Here is a 7239-nt window from a genome sequence, read left to right on the forward strand (position 1 = left end):
GTCAGATAACAAAACACATTTAAATCGTTCATGGTTCCTTCTTACTCCTAGTAATAGACCAACCACAAGTTTGCAATGTAGTAGGCTATGTAATGCATATATGAAATATACTGTATATATACAGTATCAGTCAAACGTTTGGAAACAGCTACTCATTCAATGGTTTTTCTTTACATTTACTATTTTCTACATTGTATAATAATAGTGAAGACATCAACACTATTAAATAACACATATGGAATAATGTAGTAACCAAAAAATTGTTAAACAAATCAAAATATATTTTATATTTGAGATTCTTCAAAGTAGCCACCCTTAGCCTTGATGACAGCAATGCACACTCTTGGCATTCTCTCAACCAGCTTCATGAGGTAGTCACCTGGAATGCATTTAAATTATTTTGTGTAATTACTGAGCCAATCAGTTGTGTTGTGACAAGGTAGGGATGGTTTACAGAAGATAGCCCTATTTGGTAAAAGACCAAGTCCATATTTTGGCAAGAACAGCTCAAATAAGCAAAGAGAAATGACAGTCCATCATTACTTTAAGATATGAAGGTCAGTCAATGCAAAACATTTCAAGAACTTTGAACGTTTCTTCAAGTGCAGTTGCAAAAACCATCAAGCACTATGATGAAATTAGCTCTCATGAGGGCCTCCACAGGAAAGGAAGATTTACCTCTGCTGCAGAGGATAAGTTCCTTAGAGTTAACTGCACCTCAGATTGCAGCCCAAATAAATGCTTCACAGAGTTCTAGTAACAGACACATCTCAACATCAACTGTTCAGAGGAGACTGCATGAATCAGGCCTTCATGGTCGAATTGCTGCAAAGAAACCACTACTAAAGGACACCAATAAGAAGAGACTTGCTTGGGCCAAGAAACACGAGCAATGGACATTAGACTGGTGGAAATCTGGTCCGATGAGTCCAAATTTGAGATTTTTGTGTCCAACTGCTGTGTCTTTGTGAGACGCAGAGTAGGTGAACGGATGATCTCCGCATGTGTGGTTCCCACCGTGAAGCATGGATGGGGAGGTGTGATGGTGTGGGGGTGCTTTGCTGGTGACCCTTTACCTGCTTAAATAGCGGACCAATCAGCATGTTACCATCCCGTAGTAAACTTCTGGAAATTATGGTGTTTGACCAGATACAATGCTATTTCACCGTAAACAAATTGACAACAGACTTTCAGCACGCAAATAGGGAAGGACACTCAACAAGCACAGCACTTACTGATGATTGGCTGAGAGAAATTGATGATGAAATTATCGTGGGGGCTGTCTTGTTAGACTTCAGTGCAGCTTTTGACATAATCAATCATAGTTTGCTACTGGAAAAACATATGTGTTTTGGCTTTACACCCCCTGCTATAATGTGGATAAAGAGTTACTTGTCTAACAGAACACAGAAGGTGTTCTTTAATGGAAGCCTCTCAAGCACAATCAAGGTAGAATCATGAATTCCCCAGTATAGCTGTTAAGGCCCCTTGCTTTTTTCAATCTTTACTAATGACATGCCACTGGCTTTGAGTAAGGTCATTGTGTCTATGTATGCGAATGACTCAACACTATACACGTCAGCTACTACAACGACTGAAATGACAGCAACACTTAACAAAGAGCTGCAGTTAGTTTCGGAATGGGTAACAAGGAATAAGTTAGTCCTAAATATTTCCAAAACTAAAAGCATTATATTTGGGACAAATCATTCACTAAACCCTAAACCTCAACTACATCTCGTAATGAATAATGTGGAAATTGAGCAAGTTGAGGTGACTAAACTGCTTGGAATAACCCTTGATTGTAAACTGTCATGGTCAAAACATATTGCTACAACAGTAGCTAAGATGAGGAGAAGTCTGTCCATAATAAAGCACTGCTCTGCCTTCATAACAACACAAGTTTGTCGCACCTAGACTACCGTTAAGTAGTGTGGTCAGGTGCCACAAAGAGGGACTTAGGAAAATTGCAGTTGACTCAGAACAGGGCAGCACGGCTGGCCCTTAAAAGTACACAGAGAGCTAACATTAATGACATGCATGTCAATCTCTCATGGCTCAAAGTGGAAGAGAGATTGACTTCATCATTACTAGGTTTTGTAAGAGGTGTTGACAAGCTGAATGTACCGAGCATTCAGCACACAGCTCGGACACCCATGTATTACCCCACAAGACATGGCACTAGAGGTCTCTTCACAGTCCCCAAGTCCAGAACAGGCTATGGGAGGAGCACAGTACTACATAGAGCCATGACTACATGGAACTCTATTCCACATCAGGTAACTGATGCAAGCAGTAGAATCCGTAGAATTTAAAAAGCAGGTACAAATACACGTTATGGAACAACGGGGACTGTGAAGAGACACACACAAAGGTACAGACACATGCATATGCACACATTGTGATATTGTTGTATGGTGGTATTGAACATTTTGTGTTGTGTATAGGTGGTGTAGAGATGCTATATGATGTACAGTTTAATCTTTAGCTCGTTCAGTACAAACATAGTTCACTGTTTTATCTTTTGTTTTATATGTAATGTGGGACCCCAGGAAGAGTAGCTGCTGCCTTGGCAGCAGCTAATGGGGATCCCTAATAAATACAAATACACTGTCAGCGATTTATTTAGAATTCAAGGCACACTTTACCAGCATGGCTACCACAGCATTCTGCAGCGACATGCCATCCGATCTGGTTTGTGGGACTATCATTTGTTTTTCAACAAGACTATGACCCAAAACACACCTTCAGGCTATGTAAGGAATATTTGACCAAGAAGGAGAGTGATGGAGTGCTGCATCAGATGACCTGGCGTCCACAATCACCCGACATCAACCCAATTGAGATGGTTTTGGATAAGTTGGACCGGATAGTGATGGAAAAGCAGCCAACAAGTGCTCAGCATATGTCAAATCAAATCAAATCAAATGTATTTGTCACATACACATGGTTAGCAGATGTTAATGCGAGTGTAGCGAAATGCTTGTGCTTCTAGTTCCGACAATGCAGTAATAACCTACGAGTAATCTAACCTAACAATTCCAAAACTACTACCTTATACACACAAGTGTAAAGGGATAAAGAATATGTACATAAAGATATATGAATGAGTGATGGTACAGAACGGCATAGGCAAGATGCAGTAGATGTTATCGAGTACAGTATATACATATGAGATGAGTAATGTAGGGTATGTAAACAAAGTGGCATAGTTTAAAGTGGCTAGTGATACATGTATTACATAAAGATGCAGTAGATGATATAGAGTACAGTATATACATATACATATGAGATGAATAATGTAGGGTATGTAAACATTATATTAAGTAGTATTGTTTAAAGTGGCTAGTGATATATTTTCCATCAATTTCCATCAATTCCCATTATTACAGTGGCTGGAGTTGAGTCGGTGTGTTGGCAGCAGCCACTCAATGTTAGTGGTGGCTGTTTAACAGTCTGATGGCCTTGAGATAGAAGCTGTTTTTCAGTCTCTCGGTCCCAGCTTTGATGCACCTGTACTGACCTCGCCTTCTGGATGATAGCGGGGTGAACAGGCAGTGGCTTGGGTGGTTGTTGTCCTTGATGATCTTTATGGCCTTCCTGTGACATCGGGTGGTGTAGGTTTCCTGGAGGGCAGGTAGTTTGCCCCCGGTGATGCGTTGTGCAGACCTCACTACCCTCTGGAAAGCCTTACGGTTGTGGGCGGAGCAGTTGCCGTACCAGGCGGTGATACAGCCAGACAGGATGCTCTCGATTGTGCATCTGTAGAAGTTTGTGAGTGTTTTTGGTGACAAGCCACATTTCTTCAGCCTCCTGAGGTTGAAGAGGCGCTGCTGCGCCTTCTTCACGATGCTGTCTGTGTGGGTGGACCAATTCAGTTTGTCTGTGATGTGTACGCCGAGGAACTTAAAACTTACTACCCTCTCCACTACTGTCCCATCAATGTGGACAGGGGGGGGGCTCCCTCTGCTGTTTCCTGAAGTCCACAATCATCTCCTTAGTTTTGTTGACGTTGAGTGTGAGGTTATTTTCCTGACACCACACTCCGAGGGCCCTCACCTCCTCCCTGTAGGCTGTCTCGTCGTTGTTGGTAATCAAGCCTACCACTGTAGTGTCGTCCGCAAACTTGATGATTGAGTGGGCAAAGCTGTCACCAAGGCAAAGGGTGGCTACTTTGAAGAATTTAAAATATTGTAATGAACACGAAGGGGAGACAGAGAGCTGGTTTCATCCGCAGGGCGCAGAAGGTGTTTATTGCAAAAGACCACAGGAGGAGGCAGAAGGTCATACACAGGGGGTCCAAAAGGGCAACAGTACAGGCAGGGGAAAGGCTAGTAACGTTGTTCGGGAGATCGGGCAATAGGTAGATAACAGGAAATCCAATAGGCTAAAGTACAGGTAGGGTATAGGCAAAAACTATCATACACGGAAGGCGCAAATCACGGGACACAGCGTGCTCTGAAAGACATGTCACAAAACAAACAATATCTCAGTGATGGAGTGCAAAGAACTGAACTATATAGTGTGTGATAATGACATTCAGGTGTGTGAAAAGGTGATTGGAATGCAGGTGACTGGGATCTGGAGAGTGTGGGCTGGAAAGTGAGCTGCGTTCAGGGGATCTACGTGTTTGAGGGTGTGAGTTGGAAGCAGACGTTACACATTTAAAATATATTTTGATTTGTTTGACACTTATGGTCACTACATGATTCCATTTGTGTTATTTCATAGTTTTGATGTCTTCACTATTATTCTACATTGTGGAAAATATAAAAAATAAAGAAAGACCCTTGAATGTGTACAAACTTTTGACTGGTACTGTATACAGTATATACAACTAATGCATGCTATATGTAGGCTTATGCAAATGAATGCAACTTCATGTATCCAAGTATCTGTCTCAAAGAAAATGAATGAAGATAAACATGATATAAAAAGGGCTTCATAAATACATTTGATTGATCGATAATATAGACTGAGTGTGATGGTTACGTTCAATGAGGAGACACAAAGTTTTATTTCAAGTAATTAATTACATTACATTATTTCCTACCTTACAGAACAGTATTGAAATTGGATTCTTGGGTGTGGGCTATGGATCCAATCATTTTCCTTCCCCATCTATCTCCCCTCATCTTCCCTCCCTCAAGTCCTCTCTGTTGGGCAGACCAGAGGAATCTCAATTCAAGTAGGGACAAGCCTACCGCTCGAGAAGGTGAGAAGGAATGAGGCCCAAGAAAGTGAAAAACAGTAAACACAAGTCTATCTTCACTTAAATCCATTGCAGGTAAGGAAAACCACAGGGTCCACTCAGAATGTTTATCAATCAATCAGTGAAATTTACTTATAAAGCCCTTTTTACATCAGCCGATGTCACAAAGGGCTATAGAGAAACTCAGCCTAAATCCCAAACAGCGATCAATGCAGATGTAGAAGAACAGTGACTAGAAAAAAGTGACCAGGGTCAGCCTGTAAGTACCCGGCCCACCACAAGGAGTCGCTAGGGCACAATGAGCCAAGTACAGCCCCACTGGCCAAACCCTCCCTTCACCCGGACAATGCTGGGCCAGTTGTGCGCCGTCCTATGGGACTCCTGGCCGATTGTGGCACAACCCGGGAATGAACCTGGTTCTTTAGTAACGCCTCTAGCCCTGCTATGCAGTGCCTTAGACCACTGCACCACGGGCCTGTGTGTTTTAGCACTGCAGGGGAAAGAGACCCATTACCCCATATGGACCCATTACCTCAAGAAGCTTCTGACCACTTTTGCATGAGAGTATCCAAGTCAGAGACTGTAGAGTTCCTCTCAAGCAGTAGCTGTCTGTCAAACATGCATATTTGGACTAATTTGTTTGTGAACAGCCTCTATTTTGTGATAGCCACCTATCAAACAGGGCAGTTTATTTTTGTTCTCAAAACAATTCTTTACTGCTATATTTGTCCTTTGATAATGGATTCCTTGAGCCACTGAGACAGTGTTACGCAGAGTGGAACCCAAGAGCAGACTCAGACAAGGGGACTGGGATGAAGTAACTAAAGGTATTTATTTAAACACAGGGGGAAGATGGAGTGCAGGCCAGAGGACGTTCGGGTGGGTTGCAAGAAACCAGGTGCGGAGGCCGAGGCTGGAGCGAGAGGGGTTGGGACAACAGGGTAAGTAGGTCTGGAGGGGAATCCAAGGGAGTAGTAGAGTGGGGAATCCAGGACAGAATAGCAGGATGACGAGACAGAGACCAGAGTCAGAGCAGGCAGAACTGTAGCGGAGAGGAAAACAGCATCAGGCAAGGAAAACAGGCACAAGAGGCTCTAATCGTAACAACTGGCTAGAGGCGTACACTGACTGAGCAGAGATTACAATCTGGCAGTGTAGAAGTGGCAGGACTGAGTATTTGTAGAGGTCTTGATTATGGAACAGGTTGCAGCTGGTGGGGATCTGCTCTGACTCCAGCACACCTTTCTCCACCCACACAATCACATAATCACACACACGGAGAGAGAGAGAGGGTAAGAGAGAGAGAGAGAGAGAGAGAGAGAGAGGGAGAGAGTACTGGGGGAGTGGCGGCAGGTCAAGGAGACACAGGATGAGCAGTAGAGGGCACTACAGGGGCAGATGTGACAATTAGTTTAATGATTGAGGTCATGTCATTGAAACAACAGGTGTTTTATTATTGCTTATTGGTGGTTACTTGGTCTGTGGTCCCACAGGTATGACAAGCTAAGCGTTTGATTATAAGGCCAATCGGCCCTAGACTCAATAGTACAGAATTCAGTTCTTCTCTTACTTTCACAAGACTTTGACATGTTTTCTCTCTCTCTCTCTCTCTCTCTCACTCACACATGTACACTCTCTTCCACTTGCAAACACGCCAAATATGTAGGCTACACAGGAGAATGCTTTTGTTTACGATTTCATTGGATAAGAATCATTACATAATTCCATAAAAAGTTGATGAGTAGACTACAGTAGGCCTACAGACTACAACTAGTAGACTACATTTGAAGATGCTGTCTTGTAGCATCCTATAAAATTGACAGGCTGAGAGACAAAAATGCTGGAGATCTGTATCTTATTGTTCACAAAGGTGTAATATTCATTGTTAGTAATGGTGGACATGGTACTTTGGTCAACATTTTGGGCTAGTGGCCTTTCTCAATACAAGATGTATGTATACATAATGAATGATTCTTTAGGACCTTTTGGGGAGGCACCTCATTGACTGCGTGTGTGTGTGTGACAAA

Source organism: Oncorhynchus mykiss, chromosome 7 (genome assembly GCF_013265735.2).
Source record: "Oncorhynchus mykiss isolate Arlee chromosome 7, USDA_OmykA_1.1, whole genome shotgun sequence".
NCBI classification, from domain to species: domain Eukaryota; kingdom Metazoa; phylum Chordata; class Actinopteri; order Salmoniformes; family Salmonidae; genus Oncorhynchus; species Oncorhynchus mykiss.